This window comes from Neopelma chrysocephalum, unplaced genomic scaffold (genome assembly GCF_003984885.1).
Source record: "Neopelma chrysocephalum unplaced genomic scaffold, ASM398488v2 Primary Assembly neopelma1_91, whole genome shotgun sequence".
NCBI classification, from domain to species: domain Eukaryota; kingdom Metazoa; phylum Chordata; class Aves; order Passeriformes; family Pipridae; genus Neopelma; species Neopelma chrysocephalum.
Genome location: NW_020897753.1, coordinates 5,039,049 through 5,064,199, shown reverse-complemented (window position 1 = coordinate 5,064,199; position 25,151 = coordinate 5,039,049). Strand labels below are relative to the sequence as shown.

The 25,151-nt window shown below is 43.9% G+C and overlaps 1 long non-coding RNA gene across 1 annotated transcript in view; it reads right to left on the bottom strand.

The window, feature by feature from the left end:
• Nucleotides 1-25,151, bottom strand: part of LOC113972345 — a 155,782-nt gene that overhangs the window by 52,799 nt on the left and 77,832 nt on the right. The window contains exon 4 of the long non-coding RNA XR_003535861.1: nucleotides 19,202-19,291. This is a non-coding gene — a long non-coding RNA (uncharacterized LOC113972345). The remainder of the gene's footprint in view (nucleotides 1-19,201; nucleotides 19,292-25,151) is intronic.

Sequence of the window (25,151 nt, the reverse complement as noted above, 5' to 3'; positions counted from 1 at the left end):
ATAAATAAAACTCCCCAAACAAGAGGCTCTGGCTCCCCGTGTCAGATGTAAACGGAATAGACTTTGTTATTAGGAGCGATGTGCCTTTGCCCGGGCGAGGGCTGCGCTGACAGGAGCCCCTTTCTGGATTTCAGTCAGCTGCTGTCACTTGCCTTGACAACACGGGCAGTTAATGTATTCACGGCGTTCCTGCACACGCATCTGCAATTCCCAGCATATTGTATTGTTTACCCCTGCTCTTTTGTAGTAGTGCGTGTAGTAATTTGCCTTCCAGCAGCAGAAAATTCCTCAACTTAAAATTTTACCCTCATTTTGTTTGCCCTTAATAGAAAAACAACCCTATTGCAGCCCTGCCACCAGCACAGCTACAGTGCTCGGCAGCACCACAAACAGAAAAATGGCACATTTCACATTCCCATCAGAAGTGTCTTCTATATATTTTTATGCATATCCTTCATCTTTTCTCTGCCACACGTTATTTTTTCCCCTTTAACAGCTGCTTAGCATATTTTATGCCTTCTGGACTGGTTCTAAGCAGCACTGGAAGGGGCATTCCAGCAACGTACCTGAGCACTGACAGTAACAGCAGAGGGGTTTTATGTCCCAAATTCCCTCCTAGTGCTGGTACTCCTGTCTGCCAGCACAACAAGGTGCTTCTGGGGCAGCTACTGCTTCACAGTCCTACAGCACCTCCAGTCCAGTGGCTCTTTGAGTTTTTGGTGAGGAATTAGCTGTGATTTAACTGATTTACCCCCTCATATTCATTACTGTCCCCTACTGCAAAACCTGCCAGATTCAGGTGTCTGTCCTCACCACATATTACAAGGCAGCCCCATCTGCCACACCACAAATATCACTAAGTCTACTCCATTTTCAAGCTTAAGCTCCAAGCTGGTAATGAAATGAGACAGAAGACCAAACTCCCATACCCTGAGACCCTGCAGGTTAAACGTATCATTTCCTGATACATAAACATCTTTCTCTAGGAACTTAAACCAAAAAAAAGATAAAATAATTCCCTTAGTTCAGGCATCTCCCAAACACAAGGGTAAGGTCATTAGAAAGACGCAATGGGAAATGCAGTGAAATTCTCTCATCTCAGTTGCAGGTCTACATTCAATAGACTCGTGTTAATGCCCTTTGCTTCAGCTGCTGTAGTGTCAGAGTGTTAGAATCCAAGCAGAGTCACCTGAAGTCGTCCATAACACGCTACTTAGTTTAAATTCCTTTGTCTGGCCACAAATGTCCAGTTCTAGCTAAAAGCTTGAAAGTGAGACAAATGGTAAAATAGACACTTCAAGAGAATAAAATTGTGAAGTGCTCAGGTAGCACTGTGGAGAAGGGAGTTTCAATTCAGAGGGCTTTCCAGATAAAACAGACAATTAAACTCTTATTGTAAAGAGATTCCTCCCTCCCCGCTTTTTTCTTTTTTTCTTTTTTTTTTTTTCTTTAAAGCAAGGGGAAAATAATACTGGGAATTTAGAAACATGAATTTTTAAAACCTAATAAGCTACACTAACAATCTACACAATTCCCTTCCGTTAAAATATTCATTTGGAAATACAAGATTTGTGATGAGGGCAGGCTAGGTAAACAGGTCTGAATGCTGCTGGTGCAGGGGGGTCTCAGTGGTACCCCCCAAGGCCGGTGCTATCCTTGGCCATCCTTGGCTTAGCACTGTTCTCCTCCTTGTCCCTCCACATGTTGGAAAATAACAGCCAATGAATTGCACAGTGATTTTAAAAGGCGGGGGATGTAAACTGCCCTTTTATATCTGTGGGGACTGTTGGGCAGAGACAGAGAAGGAGCTGAGCAGCCTGGAGGAATAGAGACCTGGCAATGGGACGTTCCAAGCCTTCATGGCCTTGCCAGACTCCCAAGTGCTCCTCTAGAAGAGACCAACTTGCACCTGACAGAAGATTTAGATGTTGACACAGAGACATATTCCATGGATTTGTTTTCCCAGGCACCTGCAGCCACACCTTCTATGTTGCTCCCCATAGGACCATGATATCTGCTGTACTGTGAGTACAAAAAGACACTTAGAAACTCTTTGGAAAAAAGACATTCACACATTTTAATGAAACCTCCAAGAAAAGGGATGAAAAGCCACTCTTCAGTAGTTAGAGAAATAGTTTTAGGCTTGATTTCCTTTCCCTCCCCTTCTCACCTCACCCCAGTACCAAATACATTCAAACTGAACTAACACTTTTCTCCTAGCCTGCTTCATGCCTCATGCTTTTGTCTTGTCTTTTTTATTATAATTTTTTGCAATCTTTTTGACTTAGCCCAGTTTTCTTCTCCCTCTGCTTCCCTTCCCTTATATTTAGTTCTGTGTGACTGGACTCCAGCCTTCTCCCGCTCGCTCTCACACACAGTGCTGTTAAAATTAAATCCTTTTGTGTAACTCTCTACTTCATTACAGGTCTTCGAGCCAGTCCTGAAATCCCAAGCCAGTCTTTGTAAAGTCTTAGCTCATCTGAAGGCAAACTTCAGCACATGGTTTGCTTCAGATAAGTCACCTTCTTCCCACCAGTTTGCCACATGATTTGTCACAAGATTGCCACATGGAGCTACAGACTAACACAAAATGACCACAACAAAGAAAGCTGCATGTTCCTCTCTTGCAACACAAAAACATGTACCATATGAAATATTAAACAATAAAAAGGAGTGGTCTGATTGAGGAGAATCAGTCCTGAAGGAACCTGGTGAAGAAATCAGTGATAAATTGCCTCTGTGCACCAGAAATCCTGCTTTACCAGGGATGAAAAATGCTCAGACCTTCCTGAAAACATCACAGATTTCCAAGTACTAACTAAATGATGCCTTCCACTTTTGAAGGAGAGGGAGGTGGCAATTTAACAACTAGGTATTTATTCCATCATGAACTCCTCATACCTGGGCAAAGGTGCCATATCTCGGTGTGGACAGCAGAGAGGATGGAACTCACCTCATACTGAGTAGACCGAACTAGTCAGCAGGGCTGAAAACAACCACTTCTCACTAGTCTTCCAAACCATCTCTAAGTCCCATTTATTTTCAGCACCCAGATAATATTGTGATCTTTAGGTCCTCAGCAGGCTGGAAAGTGAAAAGTCTCAGTTGATATGTACATGACTAACACACTCAAGGATATTCCTTTGGGACAATAAAGATAACAGTGCCCAGGGCAAAACTGTCAAGAGAAAGAGGGAAGGTTTGAATGAGTTTCAAGAAAAAAACTCTATTCTGAACTCATCAGTCATGAAGTACTCACGCAAGAATTACTTTTCTCCTTTTTTTTCTGAAAAATAAACTTTTCTTGCAATAACTGAAGGTGACATCATCACCACTGGTCTTGCCACTATTAATAATAAGCTCAGGTAAACATACAGGAGGAAGTTGTCAGGGAGAAGATAAAGATGAGGCCATTGATTCACAGAGTAAAAGTGGAGTAAACAGAAGTGGAAAAGTAGACAAGGGCTATGGGATTTGGACACTCCCCCCCTTCCCATTTCCAGTGCCCAGGTATGGTATGACCAGTAGGATATGTACCAAAGATGAGGATAATAGCTGTGATTAAGCAGCCTAACTGCCCTGAGCTGCAGCAGTGCTCCCCTTTGCCTGTCTCTCCCCAGAGACAATGCCAGGACAAGGACCAGAAGCAGGGATTTGGAGGGAGTCAGCAGTGCAAAACTCAGTGGAGGACTGTGAGGGGTAAGGACTCCAAATCAGGAATAAAGAGCACAGGGCAGCAAGCTACAGCCCTCGGTGGAGAAAGGACCCCTGACACACAGTCCCTGAGGGAGCTGAATTTAGGGAGCTGCCCACAGAAAGCCTGTAATACATGGGAGTGGAGCCAGTGTCCAGATGAAACACTTGTCTGCAGCACGACCTGCAGGCACAGCAGGGGGGAAGCCTATCAGGACCGAGCCACAGGGAGGGAGGCTCCTGAGAAAAGGGATGGTCAAATGTACACCCTAGAGCTGGGTGTGAACGGCCAGTTCTGATTCGAGCCCTGTTTGATGAAGTGAGGAAGCGGGAAGACTTCAAAGACACATTTAAGCAACAAGAAGTCATGACTACTGTCCTGAAAATAACAATTTTGAGGTGTGGGCTAAGCCCAACTTGATACTGAGGCACTAGGAGAAGGAGTGACCAAACGCAGACGTGTCTTTCCTACCCTGTGAATTTGTCAGGGTGCCTCGACCTCCTCCTGCTCGTGTGCTGCAATGCAGCGAAAGCCGGGCACTTTGTAAAATGAAAACGTTGCAGAAGCTCTAGGTGCAAATGCAGCATGTGCAAAAGCCTTTTTATTCAAACTGTGCTACTTAACGAAGTGGTTTGTGAAACCATTTTCGAGCCTTCAGCAATTTTCCCTGCTTGAAGAAATCATTTTAGCATCTTCTTCATGGGCTGTTCATAGACTTTAAGCCTCCGAGTTCACCCCATGGTGTCACCTGAAAGGGGACTGCAGGCTATGGATCACGAGTACAGCAGAACTGGAAAGTTCATTTCACATATTGTTTCAGCCCCAGTACTTAATTCTGGGAGGAGGTGATTTTGTATCAGAATGAGACATACTAGGTACAAACCACAGATTACTTTTCAGAGGAGTTAATCTTCCTATCCATTATCTAGAGTAATTCAAAAAGCACAAAAAAATTGAACTGTTCTTGAAAAAAGAATTCATGTTCAGGTAATTACAAATAACAGACACATCTGGTTATCTTAATTGTTTGGGAATGTCTCAATTATCTAAGAATGTTTTTCATAAGGACTCGGAGACAGTAAAACTTTCTCACGGCAGATTGCATTCACTGATGAGAGGAAATTCAGCCGAGCTAACACACTGGAGCGTGCTTAGACCCACAGAGCACTCTCAGTCCCCTTGCCAATGGGCTTTATTTGCCTCTAAAGAACAACAGACTATGAAGTGAGAAATGGGAAAGCCCCACTTAGGCAGCAGCAGCCCCTTTCCCTGAGAGCTGCAGCTTTTCCAGCACTCCTGTGAAAATGAAGGTGGTTTTGTGTACTGATGGTTCAGCCAGAAAAATGACAGCAGTGATTTTTTAGTCATCTGCCCCAAAGAGACGTGAGCCAAGCAAAGGCCCCTGTCCTGCTGGAGGGCAGTGTAGGTGTTTGGTGGCTGGTGAGTGGCACCCCTTCCCTCACAAATATTTCAAGTGTCTCTTGCCTGAGGCGGCTCACTGCAGAGGAGCTCAGAAGTTCCTGCAAAGCTGAATTCACCTGCACAGGGTGGTGGCGGCTTATCAGGGACACAGAGCCAAACCCCAGAGAGGGGGAGCTTTCAAACACATCAGGCAGACTCTTGCCCCAGTGCTGCATGTCATTTCATCACATAGACTACAAAAATCAGTAGCTGGCCACTGGGAATTTCTTCCCTCACCTCTTGAGCCTTGTAAGAGGTGTCAGGGAAGGGACACAGGGGAGTTCTGCACTTATGCCAGGATGCCTGCACCCCACTGAGGGGGTTTCTTACATGTTTCTGTCCCATACCTCATCCAGCTCTTCCACCAGGGCCACAGTCACCTGTCTCTGATCTTTTCTGCTTAGGGTTGAAGAACCCCTCAGCTTGCTTCTGCATGTAGCCTAACTAGCACCTTTGCATGGCAGACATGATTGGGGTGAAATCCTCTAAGTGGAGCGAATGTACCCCTGTGGCTAATCAAACCAGCAAGGGGGGGTGTTGCTGAGGCTCCACACAAGTCCCAATCAATATTATTTATCTGGCTGAACGTGCAAGCTGGCCACGTCCCCTCCACCTAATGCCCACTCCCATCCCCTCCACCCTGTGGGTATCAGCAGGAGGGAACCTGATGTATGCTGGTAATTATCTGCTGCTGAAAAGAAGTGCTATTTCTCTTATTTTTGTAATGCAGATCAATGCACATGTCACTACTGAAAAGCTGTGTCATTTAGGATGGAGCATTAACTGCTAGGAATGGATTCTGAAGCTCCCCACTTGTGGGTGGAATATTTTCTGGAGGAGTTGAGCCTTTCGAATGCTGCATTTCATTTATCCCACTGCCTCTTTAAGAGTAGTCGGTGGAGGGTGTTTGAGAAAGTGACAGTTTGTCATCTCCTTCCCCAGCGAACTGGAGCTGGGGACAAAGTGGTAGCAGGGAAAGCAGCAAACTGGCACAGGAAGGTGAGTGGGGGACATGGACAGCTTTGCTGGGGGAAGGCAACAGCCCAGCAGTGGGGCTGCAAGGGAGCAGACTCCAGAGGATGGAGGGATAATCATGTGGGAGAGAAGGAAGATGTTCCTGTGAGTGCAAACACGGTGAAGCACCCAGGGAAAGAACAGAAGGAAGGTTTGAAAAAGGGCAAAAGCTGGATGCTTCACTAAGAGGGGTGCAAATCCGGAAATCAACGTGCGCACACAGACACCCACACAGCCCCCTTCTGCCAAAATTGCTACCTAGGAGCTGTGCTAGCATGGACTATCCGAAAAGGAGCCATCTGATTTGCAGTGCGAGGGAAGAGTTTTCCAAGTTTCTTTCTATTCTGCACAGGAACGAAACAGAAACTTCTCCAGATACTTGCTAAGAATGAGAGAGTGCAAACTCTTACTGGCTGTCAAGCCCAGGTAAAGAGGAGCACATAATGGTCACAACTGGGGTTCACTGTGGTCTTTCACCAAGAAAAACCTCAAAATCTGTCAAAGGGAAGCTATCAGTTTACAGTCATGTAAATTATGAACTCCAGTCTTCTACCCGGGAATTTTTATTAACACTCCTTTACACCTCCAGGATAATCTGGTCACCATCAAACTGGAAAGACACACAGTCCCCCTGAAACAAAGATTTTGGCAAAGCAGTTACTTAAGTCCTGCTACAGCACTGCTGTTCTGCACCCAAAATAATTACCTGCTGCTTTAACAAATGTGCATTTCCCTGCTCAGGCTGCACCCTCCCCTCGGCCACACAGGTGTACACAGCCCGCGGTGAGGGTGTTGACAAACCTGAAACACACTAAGCATTAATAAAATGTGACCCACACCTTTCCCTACTTGCTATTTGCCATTGTTAAAACAGGCATTTGCCTTACTTTGCAGCTCTGATTTTTAGAGCATATGCTCACTATGTACGGCTCCCCTTTGAAAGTTCTGTTACTCCTTGGAATTGCTCAAAAATGTCAATATTCTTTTGAGTACTTGATATTTACAGTTTGATATTTAAAGTGTGCAATTTGTTATCTAAATTGCATAGCACACATTCAGTTTCCCGACTGAATGACCTAACTTTTATAAACCTTTCCAGCTTTCACAGGAAAAGGTTTTGTTTAGACACGAAACACCTTTCCATGATTAGACAAATATCAGCTACCTCGGAAAAGCATTGCAAAAAGGGTTATGAACAAAGAGAAATAGAAATTATATTTAGAACTCCACAGAGATGCAAATAGTTATTCCTTCCTTCACCTACAGCCCATACGTAGTGCCCAGATTGTTTTTCTTTTTTACTGATGTTGATTTTCTTTTCATACTCAGAAAAGAAGACACATGGCTAGTTTGAAAGCTGATCAGATCCCTCGTTCATTTGAAAAGCTTATTTCTAAATAGTACTTGCAAATATGTGATGAGCATAAATTTGGAAACTGCTGAAAAACTAGTTCTATGTGTCATAACACAGGGTGTTGGGTTTTTGATGTGGGACTGAAGTATGATGAAAAGCCAAAGTCCTACCAAAAACCCACTCCCTGATGACCAGCCAAAGGAGGATTGGAGAGGCAGCATTATTTCTGGACACATTCCATGTCCCTTTTCACTGGAGCAGACAAGTACATATGACCTCTTTGCAATGATTCAGGGTTTCAAAGCTGTCTCCTTAAGCCTCTTGATCACCACTTGTCCCTCCCCATTGACAAGCTAAGCACTTACAAGTTTTGAAGCCTCCTTGGCTCACTTTTAAATTTTCCTTTCCACATCTTATGCCAGCAGTTACCCAGAGGGAGAAAAAAACCTCACCATATCCATCCTTCAAAAAGTCTAACTTTCACTCTGCTAGTTCTAATCCATTATCTAGGCCCACTAATGTGTACTACATCATCAGAGGAGCAATGCTCTGATGATGTAGTACAGCCCATGTACATGTACATCATCAGAGTTATATCCTTCTGATCTGCCTGTGGGTTTAATAAGCATTCCAGATGGCTTGCTATGCCTGAAGCAAGAATGGATAATCACACAGCTCTACCCTCAAAACAATAATAAAATAAGGACACAGTAGCACAGGGGCTCGTGCCTGCCAAAAACACTCAATAGACTGTATAATACAATAGTCCAACGTGATCGGTGAGGCACATTTATACCCTCGCTGTTTACAGGTGAACGGGACCTGGTTTTAAATAAAACAGAGGTTACAAATATGTGGGGTTATTGTTGTTATATATTGCGGTGCAGCTGCGGTGCCTGAGCCAGGAGAAGGAGCAGGGGCCCCACTGGTGGGTCCAGAGCTGCACCCCCATATCTCACCCACACCGAGACGTGGCTGCTCCGTGTCGGCAGGAGGAGGGTGGCTGGAGCTGAGGAACAGCACAGTGTTTCTCCAGAGCCCAACAGGACCTGCATACCTAATCTGTTATCTGTTGGATCTGCAGGGTATCCATCAGCCCAGCTTCCAGCCATCAGGTACAGCAGCAATAAGTGTCAGGAAGCCTTTCCTACCCAAGTAAAATTATTCCTTGGTGGGGCTGCTTACGGCACACAACCCGAGCAGCGCACGCCTGGCTGCCAGCGCGGCCGGTGCTGCGACAGCCGCTGCTGCCACGGCACAGTTGCTCCAAAAATGGTGTTTTCCACTCAGAAATTATTACCCCTTTCCTTCCACGTTGCTGTGCCACAACCAGGCAAGGCATCAACCCCAGGGATTTGCAGAATAAGTATCCCTGTGTTATATAAGTACCTATAACTTCAAAGCGGTTGGTGTGTGGGGGTGTTGTTTGTGTTTTGGGGTTTCTTGAGAAGAAAAAAAGCTTCACGGTGAAGAAAGAAAGAAGCTAAGATATGAAGGCTCTGTTCTCTCCCTCTTTTGAATAAGTGAGAACTGGAGGAAGAGGGAGAAGCAAAGCAGCCCTCTGATTAGTCCCCAGGAGTGCCCTCTCCAGCAATCAGATATGCAGGATAAGATACAGGCATGGTGAACATGTACCCCCTTCCCAAGTGGGGAGCAAACCCTCAGAGCTGCTGAAAGATGAGTTCAGGGATACCTCGAAATCAAGAGAAATTTTGACATGAACTCTAGCAGGGATGAGATTTCCATCTAGGGCTGCAGAGAAAGACCAGATACCCAGATAGGCACAAGCGTATCCGTCTCCGTAGGAGGAAGAGGTAAATCATCCCAACTCTCAGCAGATTTCACTCGGAGAAAAGCAGCTCGTTGACGTCAACCATTTAGTGTGCTGATGGATAATTTTTTCCCTGGCCAAGCAAGTGGGTTCTACTTTAGTTTTAACATTAAACGCTATTAAATGAAATGAATACAGCATGTTTCCATCGCGCGTGTTGCTGGAGCTGCTGTGACAGCTCAGGAGCTGCTGGGCATGATGTGTCAAGAAAATGTACCAGGAGAAAAGTACATGGAGCTACTGTCAAAAATACAAGCAGGATTGTGAACAGCAGATCGGCTTCAGACGCTCTTGAAATTATTTTTTAATTGCATCTGTACACCCAGGCAGATCTTTAAGGGTTAACTGCACACAATGTAATGAATTCAATAATGTTGAGTTAAAAAAGGTCTAATTAGCAAGTAACCACTTTATTATGAAAGGAAATGGTAATGAATTTAATAGCTCAAAATCATTAACAATATTTAGTTTGCTGGTACTTGTTCTCTATTATCCTCATTAATATGAACATTTAATATGTTTTAAAATGGATTTGTAATACTTTCTGTACCATGAGGTTACACTGACAAAAAGAGTGTAATTATTCTGTTAATTGTAATCTCTGTCTGTTTGTGCCCCAAATAGTAGCATATTTATGTGTTAATAAAAAAAATTAGAGCAATTAAGGGCGGGAAGTTTAAAAATGTAATTAAACAAAAACTCTTAAACTGCAGGCTGAATCACTCTGAGGAAAAAGTTTTGGAAGTGAGATGTCTGAAAAACAAGTTTCTCTGACTGAGATCTTTTCTCATTAAAAAAGAAGAAAGGAAAAAGGAAACAGAAACATTAGTGTTCTTTACTGACAATGAATATTGAAACAATCCTTGCCTGAGTTGGAAAAAACTCAGGACTCTATCTTCTGGGACATCTGCTTGTGAGCAGAGTGTCTGGCACGTGAAGGTGCTCTGTGACACTGCCCCATGAGTGTGAGATCTCAAGATCATTAGTTCCCCATGGTGATCTCCCTGTGTGAGATCCTGTGGGACTCCAGTGAACCAGCTGCCCATAAGACACCCAGGAAACATAATTCTTCTCCCAGAATATCATGTCAACCCCCACTGATCATCTAACTCTCCCCAGATCTCCTGTCCCTCTGCTTCACAGTGTAAACATCTTCATTCATTGCCCCAAATTATTTTTGCTAGACCTGCCCCAAGTGAGCAGCATTCTTGTTTATAAATCCTGCATTAGACAAAGCAAATCCTGACAAATTTTGTGCTACACTGAATGTCAGTTTCTCCTGAATCCACGTGGAATTATTGCACCACTATTACTCTTTTTTTTCCACCCACCTCTTCCCTACCCATCAGTTTTTAGTGGCTGATTATTACCAATCAGGACCCTCTTCAAAATCCTTTCCATAAAAATGAAATCAGCGCTCAACCTTTCTCGACACCAGAAACTTTCAGAGCTGTTTGCTCTGTTCACAGCCCCATCTCCTCACTGGAAACAGCTGCTCCCATGACTCACCCAGGCGCTGGTGGGCAGAGCACCAGGAAGGATGGGAGGGCAGCATCCACAGGGTGCTCCATAGGTGGGTGATCCACCCCTCCCCACACAGCTCAACACAGCAATTCCCACCCTGGCAATTGACTTAATAGGCTAATTCAAGAAACTGAGGATAATGCCGGCAATCAGGGAGATATCAGCATTATTCCTCTGAAATATTCCAGGTCAAATCTCTTTGTTTAATCTTGCACAATTTGTGGCACGTGGTGGAGGTGGGAGCAAGGTCTACAGGCACACAGGCACATGGATCAGCTAACTAAGGACACCTTTATTTGCCTGTGTGTCCATGTCACCGTTGGTGCTCCAGGACAGGTATCCTGGCCAAGAACCCCCATCCCATCCACATGAGCAGTCAGCCCACAATAGACCATTGTGATTAATTTTTTTTTTCCTAAGAAAAGGAACTAAAAAAAGTGGTGAAATTAAAGTGAAGCATCTCATTTGCCCACAAATGACATATTTCAACTTTCCATTTTACCAAAAAAAAAGTTGTGAAGGATTCTTTTTTTTTAAAACTTATTACAATTTCCAATTTTTTTTTTGAATTGCCAGTGAAGAGAAAAATATGTGATTTGCAGAGCTCTAAAAATAACGAGTTAAAATAGTTTCTGCCTCTCTAAGGAGGCCTCTTAGTCCTATAATTTCTGCAGATTTTGCCTTTCAGGATGGGTATTTTAACGAATGATATAATGTCATTTCTATAAGTATCGTCTCATAATCTGCTGCCACTGTTGGAAATATAAGTTTAGAGACAGCTTGAGCAGAAGAAATACCAGCTCACCCAGCTACACTAAAAAAACAAAGTATTTTAAGAAGAGGGGCAGGATGTATATTGCAAAGGTGAGCAAATAGTGCCAAACACTTTTGAGAATCTTTCTTTTGATTTCTATCTCTGGCTGCATTTGCAGCCCTTTTGTGTTTGTCTACTGCAAACAGTTCAGCAATGACTATTATGGGGGTGTTCACTCCTAGAAAGAAAATTTTAGAAAGGACACTCACATTTGGGCTGGAAGAGCATGTACAGTGTTTCATTCTAAAAATAAACAATACTAAGTGTCCAGTTGGAACAAAGCAGTGTTGCTCAAATTGTAGATTATTTACCTTCAGCCAGCCTAAAACCAACAAATTAGAAAGTATTACAACTATTAAAAATTCAATTTACTATTAAAATTTCAAGCTACTCAAGTAAAAAAAGGAAGAATAATCAACCTGTCTTCTGTCTAATCCATCTGATCGATCACATTTTTCATTTTTAACTGAATCTAATCATCTTTGCTCAGCGGGGACCTCTCTGGCCCCCATGCCCAGGGCTCACTCTGGGTCCGGGGATGCAGGAGAAGGGGTGGAAGGGGAAGGTGGGGAGTGGGGTCTTGCTGCCAGAGGAGTGCTCTGAGGAAAACCACCACTTCCTCCTGCATGGCCAGCAGGGTGGATGTGCTCCTTCAAGATTAGCCCCTGTTTATCAAACACCAAGACAGCAGCAAACATTTGTGGGTTGCTAGGAAAGAGGAAGGAGGCAAATGCCAGATGGAGAGGAAAAGGAGGCTAAAAAAATGCTGTTGTGCTGGGAAATGGAAGAAAGCAGGTAGGAAGAAAATGGGGTGAAAAGGCACATTATATTTCATGTACCATTTGCACTGTTTCAAACACGCTTGGCCACATGCACCCTGACTGTCAACTGCCACGAGCCAAGGGTGAATCCATGCAAGAGAGCAGTGGGATCATTTTGGTTTGCAAGCTGCCACCAGGCTTAGTGGTCGCCTTAACAAAGAGCCTTTCAGGCTTCAGGAGCTGGCAGCACAGAACAGTCCAGTCATCTAGAGCCATGTAATTTTGTAATTCAACCTTGTAATAAACCTTGCCCCGGATTTGTGAGACTTCCAGGAAAGAGCCTTAAAGATCTTGCTTTGGAAAGCTGCACTGCCCTTCCTGGTTTCCTTCTCATGCTCATCATGACAAGAGCTGATCATGTGAGAAAGATTCAGGAATTACTGAAGGAAACTGGACCTTAAGTTCAGTTGGAAAATGGGAGTTTTGTTCTTGGTAATAGTGAAAACAGATGCAACTACAGCCAGAATGTCTCCCTCTTTCCACAGAGGAAAAATGGCAGTGAAAGCCAAAAACAAAAAGAAAAAATAGGTTTCTCTTAGTGCCAGCTAGCCTCTGTTCTATTCTGCAAAACAAACAAGAAAGGGCATAATATTTCTTCTCTGTGTGCAGGTTTTATTGACTAAGATGTAGGTTTGTATTATGCTCAACCTTTGCACAGTGAAATGTGTGGTGTGTACCACAAGAACAGAGTTTCTCCCTGATGGGCAGTGCTGGTTCCCAGGGAGGGCTGCTGTCCTGCTTCCTTCAGGAGAGCTGTGACTCTTGAATCCTTGCAATTGCTTTCCTTATCCTACCCAGAAGAAGAATCGCATAGAGAGATGAATCTTTCCCCATGGAGACATAAGACTATCTCCTCATGGAATTGTAAGAGAAGTTTTATTGCACAATGGGTGACCCTGACAGAAAGAATCTCCCTGCTTTGGGAACAACAGCGAAGAATTTGTCATTTGCAGTTAATTTTCCTAAAAGAGGGCTGATTCTTTTAGGTCTATTCCTTAGATGAGAGCTAATTGGAAAACAAACATCTCCTCCCCAGCTTGGGATGCCTCTTAAGCATGCAGATCCTGACAGTTTTCCAGAAGATAAGATGTCCCAAATGGCTGCTTTTCAGGCATACCTGAGCATGTTCATCCTTTAAAGAGGGACTCACACAATTCCCAGCCAGGACAATCCCAGCATTTAGTGTTTTTTTTAGCAGAGCAAAGTCTCTCTTTATGTGTTCCCATGCAAACAGTTGTAGATAAGGGTAGGACAACCCTCATCTCCACATCATCAGGAGACTTATCATCAGCACCTATCTAAGATCTCAACACTGCTCATTTTATGGCTCACAAACTTGGGTTAGTCACTGATCTCTGGCTGTGTGGAGAATTTTCTGGCTCCCACTCTAGCTCCTACTCCAGCCTTCACTGAAGCAGATTTCCCACTATAAATTCAAGTGATCCATCATCTGAACTCTTACAAAGCCTTTTTACTTCCTTCTTATCCTTTAAGTCATAACTACCTAAGCTAGAAGTAAATGACAAAGGTTTTGGTAGATTTTCAAAGAACACTGACAGATTCCACTCCCCCCCAATAATTTCTTGTAAACAAAAAACACCCAATCTAGACTTGCTTAAGGCTCAGAGGTACATTTAACACCCAACAGCATGAAGCACAGGAACAATGCAACTGTGCATTTGGCAATGCACCACTGTAATAATTTCCAGGGTAAATGGACTGGCAATTTTAGCCACATGGATAATATCCAGGCCAAGGTGGCTGAATTCAGCCAGGCCTGCATCTGACTGAAGAAATCTGTCATACGTCAAAAGACACAAAGATGCACATTATTCCTGACTCCACCCATGACATATGCTCGCCTCCATCCTTTGGGTTATCAAGGCTAATTGTGAGCCACCAAAAATACAGTGCCATTACAGGGGGTTTGCATAGTGCTGTGATTTATTTTACTAAAAAACAACCCACAAAAAATTTAGGAAGGAAAACAAAGGTCGTAAAGTTGTCCAAAGTAATCAATCCAATTCTGTTCATGTCTAATCTTTCTTTGCACGCTGATCATTACTAACTTTGTCCCTTTCTGGGCATCCAGCAGGGTCTTTTCAGCCATGCTGTCATCTTATGTGTAAGCCAGGAGAAGGTGGGAACACCCAAAGAATATTATCCTCTTGGAAAGGCTGTAACAGCACTGTAATAGCTCTGCTCATGGCAAAGCAGACCTTCCGTTCCAGATGCATCCCCAGGCAACCACACTGCCAAAGAAATATCTCATATCCCTGCCTTTTCTGGGGCTGAGACAAGAACTGTTGCTTCAAACAGTCCATGCTTTTGGTCCTTGCACACGAGGTATTGTGAGCAAGGGCTGTGCCTCCCTGAGATAACAAAAGGATGGGGGTCCCTAGACTCACTGGTAATAAGTTTGTCTCATGTATTAAAAGCAACTTTTAAAACCTCCTCTTTACAAGACAATACCATTAAACTACTGATGCACATCAAGAGGAGTGCAACTCCAGAGGGAAATTCAGTGCTTCCAGGCTCTCTGGGAGAAGGCAGCTGACTTCTCATCCCTACCTCGCTGCATGGAAAATGCACCCCAAAGGAATTACAATGTGCACGTCCTTCTGCTGCCTGCTCGTGAAAACACTTGGAAATGCCATGGTCCCACCACCCACCACCAAAGCACGTCCTATCAAGTTTAATAGGTCGTTACCATCTTCCTGCTGCCTCCCTCAGTTCCCAGGGGAACCCACCAGTGACTCACTTTCCAGAAAGTCTATGGAAAGCCTTTCTCACTGTCTTCATAATTCCAGAGGCTTTTAAAAGAATTTCTCCAAAGTCCCAATGCATTCCTTTACCTTCCACAGCTTTGATTGTGCAGGTCTTCTCCACAAAGCCCAGCAGGCAGGGGTTGTGCTCCTGGCTCCTCCACCAGCAACCCTGGCTGCATCCTCAATCCAAGTTTTAAACTCTTTGCATACACTTGCTATTTGCAGGGTATGGGAACGGACCTGGCTGGTGGCAACAGCTTGCACTTTTCTTTGAAAAGGTCCATATTAACAGATCAAAATACTGCTGGGTTTTTTTTAATATATTTAAATATGTATTTTTATAGTAAATACAGGACACTGTTCCAAGTCTTCCATAGGCAGTGAAATGAGGCCCTTTGGAAAGATAAATTTGGTGCCATGACCTTGAATCACTCTTTATACACAAAGGAAAAATTGTGGATCTGTCACATAACAACTTTTATGTCTCATACTAGTCCTGTATGGTATTGCCATATACATCTCTATAAATGTAATACAATACTGTATATATACATGAAATCCACAAAGGCATCCCAAACACTCCTGGGTCATTTCCACATTCCTATACGCAGAGCAGGAATTTCAGCACTCTCTTGGTGCAATCCACAACAGCCCGTACCATAACCTGGTTTTTGCTGGTAGCCTCCTAAAACTCCCAATCTGCATTTATAAAAGCAAATGTAGCCTGTTGCTTATGCCTTTGGAATGGAAGGAAAACTTTGGCTTGTCTCATGCAGTACTTTACCTGGCATTTGGGTGGTCTCAGGCCAAGACTATAGAGAAAAAACACCCCATTTAATCACATAAGCAGTGTTTTTCTTGAATCACAGGCACTGGAAATTTTGCCTCTGATCACCAGCAGTCTAGGCTGAACACACACCAAAAAAGACTGAAGAAAATATTTTGGGAGGAGACTACAATGTGTCCCCTCACAATTTTGACTTTTTAGGACACTCCTGACAATGTCTGGCTGTTTGCTTTTCCACCAGGAAGCATGGGAAAGCGGAGAGCTCACGTGATTTGAACACCTCCTATGTTTCAGTTTTCTCCTTCTTCTCTACTCTGCTCTCATCTCTTGGGGTTTTGATCCACAGAAATCTTTAGGAAGGTTTATTTTTTCTACCTACAGAAGCTTTACTCATTAATGAAGGGCTCATCTAGTGAGTTGACATCATCATGTTTCCATAACCTACTATTCCCTGAATCACCCTGGTCTTCAGCAGGGATTTTTTTTTTTTGCATGATAAAGTCAGTAATTAGATGAACATGCTACCTGTGATAATAAACTAGTTCTATTTAAGATTTCTGATTGTTTAATAAGCATCAGAACAGGTTTTTTAACTGTTACTTTCAAATGCAGCACAAGAATAACTTCTGAAGAGATGGAAGCATAAAATCTGTCCCTCATTTATACTATAAATCTACACCACCCCTGCAAGGGGAAATGTCTACAGACACCTCTACTTGGATGGCTTGAGATAGACTCTACTAGGGCATATTTGAAACATCTTCCAGGGAAGTATCTGTTCCAATGAAGAGCAACAAGACTTCCTTATTTCCTCGTGAGGTGCGCTGTTTTATCCAGTTTCCGTGTATCGGGTCCTCTCTGTGCAGACACTCACAATCCTGGCAAACCTGGACAAGGAACACTCTGTGTCCCAGAAATGGAGGTTTGCAGCTAACAGCAAAGAGCCATTCAAAAAAACCCCAAAAAACAACAACTGTGGAAGAGCACAACTCTCAGCGTCCTGCTACTTTCAGCCACTAAAACATTCTGTTAAAAATCTCAGGGACAGTGCATACATACATATCTTAATTTTCCCATTTTAAACCCAGCCAGAATTAGCACACTGCCAGCATCCAAAGGTGCAGACCTTGTTGCTCTAAACCTCCTAAAGTCATATTGCTCTGGGAAAGGACAGGAACCATAAAAAGCCTGAGCTGGGAGGCAGCTTTTATGCCCATGTTCAGGCCTCTAGTAAGTTGTCCCACGAAATGTAATGAGACCTCCTGCTCAGCCAGGGCTCTGATTTCCATAGCCTGTGCCTGCAGCACTCCTGTATTTTATAAGCCATATTAACTCACCTCTTGCACCGGGAGGTTGGGGCAGTGGCACACTGTCTAATAATGGAACATATTTGTTAATACTAATAGACATTTGTAAAACTACCACACGCCTTCAGCCTTCAAGTCAAAGCACAGGATGCTTGCTAAGGCTGTGAAATGTATGATGTAAAACTTGGGATGTTTTGGTTACAACATATCTCATTTATTTTTACTGTCATCACCCTCCCTGGTATATAATACCTGCTGCATGCAGAGTGAAATATTGCAGATGTTTTCAAAATAATTCTGGGCTGGTGGAGAAACCAAAAGGTCTCTTGTGCGTAAGGTCTGGTTCTTTTCAATTCAAAACAACTAGGTAACAAAGTTTCTGTGTGCTGGTATTTTAAAAGGCCTGGATTCCACTGAGCTGACTCATACTTGCACTGCCCACCCAAAAACTCACCTCTGAGAACTTTGAGAGAGATTCAATCGCCATTTTGATACCCTCAGGATTCAAGAATGAAGAGTAAAAAGATAAAACTAGTTTTAACTATTCATTAGTTTTTGGTACTTCAGATAATTTGTGCAATGGCTTCAGGGGTTTAATTGAATCACTTTTCCCACCTTGTCTTAATTTTAATTATGCAGCAATCATTTTTACCAACCTGTGCAAAGGAGCCATATGAAAATGTGACATATGACAATATACATTTACCTAAGCTCTAGGACTACTCTGACCTACAGGCAATTAGCTACTGCCTCCAGCACTCAAACGACCAATTAAAGAGTTAACAAAATGCCCTCCAAATCACCTACATGTTCAGGTTTTTGGACTGCCATGAACATTATACTTCAACTGATATAATTTTTGACTGACTGATTCACTAAGTCTGCATCGGCTAAAATTCTAGAGCCATGCCTGTAAAACCAAGGAATCAGGTTTTATGAAGTGCTTTCATTGTCATTAAAGACGATCCCACCTTAGCCCTTTCCCTAACAAGACAATCTTGCAGCAGTCATTACAAAATGTGATCCCAGCTTGTCGTCAGGGAAAAAATGGCTTGCTAGGTCAATGAGGACTGCACTAAGTTCATCTCAAGGATGTAAGACATCCATCTGAATGGCTACCAGCCAAGAACAAAAATATTAAAGAGACACAAAGGACCATTTTTTTTCAAGACCTGGCTCCCAAAGTTTTACAGGTAGCCAATTCCAGAAATCCACAGAGATTAAATCAGTAGTCACAAATGGATGCCCTTACACATCTTCGTGATTTACAGTGTACTAGTAAGCATTTCACTGCAGAAAACAGATCATTAGCAGCCAGAACTGCACAACAGAAATGACCCTAAGATGGACAATTTCAAAGAAAAATGCATTCAGATGTGTTCTTGCATGGAAATTAGAGAGATCCAGGACACTGCTAATTATACCAACTGAGGGAGAAGTGAAGGGTGGTAATCTGCCCAGGAAATCCCGAGTTCCAGTCCTGCCTCCAACAATAACTCAAGTTGTGGTTTTGTAATCTCCTTTCCTCCCTTCCTCATCTGGCAATGGGGTTTAACAATAGCCCCTGACATATATTTTATGTGGTGCCATGAGGACTGACATTCTGAAAGTGCTTTGAAACCAACAAATTGTCTGGGTGGCCCTCCAGAATCTCACATGTTGGGTATTCTGTCACAATTCAGAAAAGTTCTGCCTTCTGTGAGCAATGTGGTTTCATGATGGCATCTCACAGGCAGAGGTTGATTTGCAAATCCACCACCAGGATTCCGTGCAAGGAAATCCTGACTCTGCAATGAAAAACGCTGATGTAAGAGACTAGTACAGACCTGAGGCTTGCATGCTGATTCTCAGGTGATCTGATGCTGTTTCTCTGAAGCTGACTGACATCACGGTCTTAATGCTTGGAAGAAACTTTTCTGGATTTGAACAGAAAGAGAAGAGTATTACTGGTGTTCCTTCTCTGGCCACAAAGACCCCAGTTCTGCCCAGATTTACACAGGTGAAGCCCCACTAGCTTTGCAGGGCTTAGGAGAAGCTGCTCTTCTGAACCTGAAGGCACACTGAAAAGCCAGCCCAAAAGCCAGCCCAATCTTTTGGATGCCATCAGAAACTGAAGATAGAGCTAAACAATCCAGAATGGAATTTCTTTTCCACCCTCTGCACTTTCATTACTAAGACAAGGCCCATAGGGCATGTTGGCCAAACAGCTTCACTACACAAACATGGTAAGGTGAAGTGAATGGCATCACAGAGAGAAATTAATCAGTCCAGTGACTTAAGGCTACTTGTCTTAAGTCCTACCATGTGGGAAACCAATGTCTGGCAACAGCAACCTTAGCACTCCTGTTTTCCAAGTCAGTGGCTTCAGGGAGCATCATGGAGGTGACACTCTTGGCCTTCAAGGGGCTGGGGAAATCAATATTGGCAATGTGAAGGACACTTAATGACAGTCAAAAAAATGTTTGTTGGGTTTTTTTATCAGTGGAAGAGACATGAGGGAAAATAGGTAGTTATAAATGGCCAGGTAGGAAAGATAAAACAAAACAAAATAAAACATACAAACAAAATAAAATACACATAAATAAACAATAGTTTATTTATTTACAATAATAAATAAAATAAGATATACAAAAAACTCCAACCAACCAACACAAATCAAAAATAAAGACAAAAAAACCCAAAGAAAACCAGTAACAACAAAACAAACAAAAACCCCCAAACCAAAACAAAAAAACCACCCAAAATTCCCAATGCATTATTTTTTTGGCTATATTTGCTGTAAAAGCCAGTGAAAGAGAGTGAAAAAAGCAACTATCTGACACCTAGAGCTGCTTTGCTTTGAAAAAGATGGAGACAAACTTAACAATGAAGAGTTGGGATTCCATAGGGTTGTTTATGTATGTAATACAGGCAAATGCATATGATTATGTAGAAGTGTGTCTGTGTGTAATGTAGCATTAACACCAATTCTAACAGCCTTATGAAATGATAGATTAAAAAGAAAGAGAGGAAGAAAGGAAAAGCAAGCTAGATTTTTTTTCCCCTCTTTTACAAATATGGTGCAGTTTACAGAAGCATGGTCCTTTTTTAGGAAGAATTCTAAATGCATCATTCAAATATTGTTTGAGCTGAATACATGATATACATATCATGAATACATATAATCACAGCACAGTCTTTTGTGGAAGTTCTGAAAATAGCATTGGAAAAAGCTGACCATGAGTTTCCATCTAAGGATTTGCATTTGGTTAACATGTGTGAACCGACTCCATTCATCTCATCCTCAATGGGAACCATCCTGCTGCTCCAAATGGCCAAGCTGAAAAGTTTGGCCTGAATGACAGGAATCATTTATGTGGGTCTGATGTCAAGGACAGCACCTACAGCCACCAGGTGAAATTGTGGGAATGAACCGGGGAGCTCCATTGCACTGAAAAGTCCCTACAGGTTATGTACAGCTACTGCATTGCAAACTGCAGGCAAAACATGAGGAGCCTCGTGGCAAGTAAAGTTGTAAGTTATCTGCTGATTTTCCTAAGCTTTTTCCACCAGTTCCCCTTTGGCAGGAAAGTTTAAGATTGCTGGGAAGGCTAAAACTTCCTTCTCTCCACCTCCAGTCTTCCAGGATGTAGCTTAGTTTCTCTCACTTCTTCCACTGCAGACTGCTGGAGGGAAAAAAAAAAAGAGGGAAAGGGATAAATCAGAAAAAAAAAGGACAATTAGGAGGGTGAGCTTCAAAAATCTCCACAGCCCCTCTCTGCTCAGCTGGGAAGGTCCGTGCCGAGGGTGCCCGGAGGTCAGAGGGGACATCGCTGCCCTCTGCAAAACCTGTGGGAGCCGGTGAAGCCGGAGGATGCAGGAAGGGTGGCAGGGAGAGCTGAGTGCTCTAAGTAGCATGTTTCCTAGGAAACCTTCGACAGCAAATATCACATTAGTCCTGCCTTGTGGCCCAGCTCATGTGATGTCAAGAACAATTTCTCACAACTCAGCTCAGAAGGTTAGCAAGACTTGGTGAAATGTTCAGTGACTCTGGCCTGGCTTTCCAGCTGGGAACAAAACATGAAACTGAGGGTGTTTGCATTGTTTTGGAGTTTTGTGACAAATTCCTAAGCAGATGTTTTGTTACTTTTTTTTTAAAACATTATGGTGGATTTCCCCCATGAGTGAGTTTGCAGAGACTCACCCAGTTGCTATACTGACTCTTAAGGAACTTCATTTAACAAAAGAAAGAAAAGAAAAATGGAAAAACAAGCAATCTCATGGAAAGCCTTAGAACAGTCAGATCACTGTTCTGCTTGTGCACCGATTAAAAAAGCTCCGTCATAGACTTCTGGCATTACAAAACTTTGTTTACAACTATCCTTTCTAATTTCTGTCAGCTGCAGCCTGAAAATATCCACAGTCTAGCAGATTTAACAAAAAAAGACGTAAGCTCTGGCAGCTAAACTCAGATATGAGATGCACTTCAGCCTCCCAAGAGGGCTTCTAGCAGCTCCTTAATCTGGGACCCAACATCTTGGGACGGGTCTGAGTGCAGAGACGCAGAGTTTTGGTTCTCAAGGCTACACGACATTTTGAGGTTGAGTATTTGGGGGGCTATGTGGTGCCACAGACCCACCCCTAGTGTGCCTGTTATGCACAGCTTGTATCTCTCTCCTCTGAATCCTTGCAAATTGGCCTGACTGGAAGGCAACCCTGGTGTATTGTACAGGTAAAGTCCCACACTGCTGCCATTCCTAGTGGTTTCACATTTGTGGCTTCAGTGGCATTGGACTTCTAATTTTTTAAGAGAAAAGATACTAAAACTGAAAAATCTTCCTCTGGTGACACACTTCATCTCATACGTAGTGAAATATTAAGACCTTTTTAATAGAAAGTAATATATTTAAACAAATTAAAAATAGTCCCACTAATTTCTTTTTAATCATAAGCTAACTTAGGTGTTTGACCTCTTTATTTCCTTTTGCTGCTTCTCATCTTCAGTGATTTGAGCCCTCACATCTAGAGGGTTTTTTCCCTTTTTTTTTTTCACTTCCCAGGGAAATAAGTGATGAATACAAAAAAGAACAAGGCTGCTTGAGGTAACTGAGAAGCATCAGCGTTGAAATAGGTCCACTGCTTCTTTTTATCCCATTTTAGGTACAGGAGGCCTGATGGATCAGCTTTTCCTTCAGGAAAGCCAGGATTAAGGAGGTCAGGTCAGCAGTGTGAGAACGCCTGTAAGAGCACTGTGGGAACACAAGGCTCCCTTATTAGCACGTTAATGTACTGAACCTGAAGCTCATTTAAACAAGATGGAGACAGTTGATTCTCCCCCCTCATCCCAAATCTGCGGTGCCCTCAGAGCTGTTTGATCCGCCAAGTGACAAATTTCCAAAGCTGTGCACTACTGGAAATCTCATAAACCAGAGCAAGTGCAACATCAGGATTTACTGACCACTGCAAAGGTTTCTCTTAAGATCCAAAAGCAGAGGTTTATGCAGGACAGCAAAGGCTCCCGCTGAGATTACAGCAGGTGAAAATATACCACAGCATTGAGTCCCCTTGACCCGCCACCGGCTTTGTGGGAAAATAGCCCTCATGGATGGAACATGGCATCTGCCCTCATGGATGGAACATGGCATCTGCCCTCATGGAGGAACATGGCATCCGCCCTCACAGAGGAACATGGCACCTGCCCTCACGGAGGGACATGGCACCTGCCGTCATGGACCAGACATGGCACCTGCCGTCATGGACCAAACATGTCACCTGCCCTCACGGAGGAACATAGCACCTGCCCTCACGGAGGGACATGTCACCTGTCCTCATGGAGGAACATGGCACCTGCCCTCAGAGAGGGAACATAGCACCCGCCCTCATGGAGGAACATGGCACTCGTCCTCACACAGAGAACATGGCACTCACCCTCATGGAGGGATATGGCACCTGCTCTCACAGAGGGAACATGGCACTCGCCCTCATGCCAGGAACATGGCACTTGCCCTCATGCCAGGAACATGGCACCTGCCCTCATGCCAGGAACATGGCACCTGCCCTCATGGACCGAACATGTCACCTGCCCTCACGGAGGAACTTGGCACCTACCCTCATGGAGGGACATGGTACTCACCCTTTTGGACAGAACATGGCACCCGCTCTCACACAGGGACATGGTATCTGCCCTCAGAGAGGGAACACAGCACCCGCCCTCACACAGGGAACATGGCACTCACCCTCATGCAGGGAACATGGCACCTGCACTCATGGAGAGACATGGCACCTGCACTCATGGAGGGAACATGACACCCGCCCTCACGCAGGGACATGGCACCCACCCTCACAGAGGGAACAAAGCACCCACCCTCATGGAGGAACGTTGGCACTCACTCTCACAGAGGGAACATGGCACTCACCGTCACGGAGAGACATGGCACCTGCTCTCACAGAGGGAACACGGCACCCACACTCATGGAGAGACATGGGACCTGCCCTCATGGAAGGAACATGGTACCTGTCCTCATGGAAGGATGTGGCACCCGCCCTCACACGGCACCCAACTGCCCCTGAACTCCTCATCCCACAGCACCAAGCCCCGGCTGGCACCTCCAGCTGGCTCCAGCTCACCTGTGCTTTCCTCTTAGGTCAGGTGTTTTCACCTGTCCCAGGTGTTTCCACCACATCCCCTCACGGAGGCTGTGAGGGGGGGTGGGAGCTGCCCCCACCATTTCTCGCCACCCTGCCCTCACCTCACCAGCGACGCCTCAGGGGAAGGCGGCTGAGGAACGGGCATTTACTAAAATTATATAAAACATTTACTCAGTAGAAATATTAATAATAATTTAAAAAAAATTAAAAGCCGTTTCCCTCACTATCAAACTTGGTGCTCCGGTATTTCCTGGCTGACAAAACCACGCTGCATTTTTCTCCCCACATGCTCTCCAGACCAAGGCTCCTGCCCTCATACACACACACACGCACGTGCTGCACACGTGTCTTATCTCCCAGACATGTAAATGCTTGGGTTTTTTTTTTTTAAAGTTAATTCTATCCCAGAGCAGTAACAGATCTTATAACACTTTCAGTGATGCTTCTTGTACACTAAGGACCTGAACAAACCGACATTTAAATGCTGGTAATGCATAAACAGCCATATCACCCTCACCTGAGACACCTGGATAAATGCTCCTTCTTCCTTCCCAGCTCCCAGTGATGAAAAGCAACGCCTCACCTGTGGGAGACGCAGACAGAACCTCTGGGGTCCCTACCAGCATGTTGTCACCTGCGCTAAGGACCGGGATGGGAATGCAAAGAGCCAGATTAATACCAATGTAGACCTAAATAATATCTCAGTATCTTATAGATAAATGATTTGGAAAGAAATATCTGTTCTTATCGTGAGGAAAGATCTATAACTCACTCTTAGCCTTTCATCACCAGGAGGAAATATACTGCGACTTGCACCAATCCATTATCTGTTCTTATTTTCTTCTGTACGGGTATTTATCTCTCTGGCTCACTCTTTATCAACCCAGCCACCCGTGATCACCCAAGCGCAAGGTTCATGTGGGGCCCAAGCCAGCCCTCCCACTCGAGTGGGAGTCTCTGCTCTTCTCTGAACAGCAAGAATAAGAAGTGTACAGCTTGTTTTCATACTCTACACTACATTTGTCCCTGTCTGCAGCTGAAATCCCATCCTCACATGATGTCACTTTGTCGTGATGGGACACCGGGTGGGTAAAATCTTCATGGTATCGGCCTCAGCACTGTAAATCTGAACAGGAGGGGCTGGAGCTG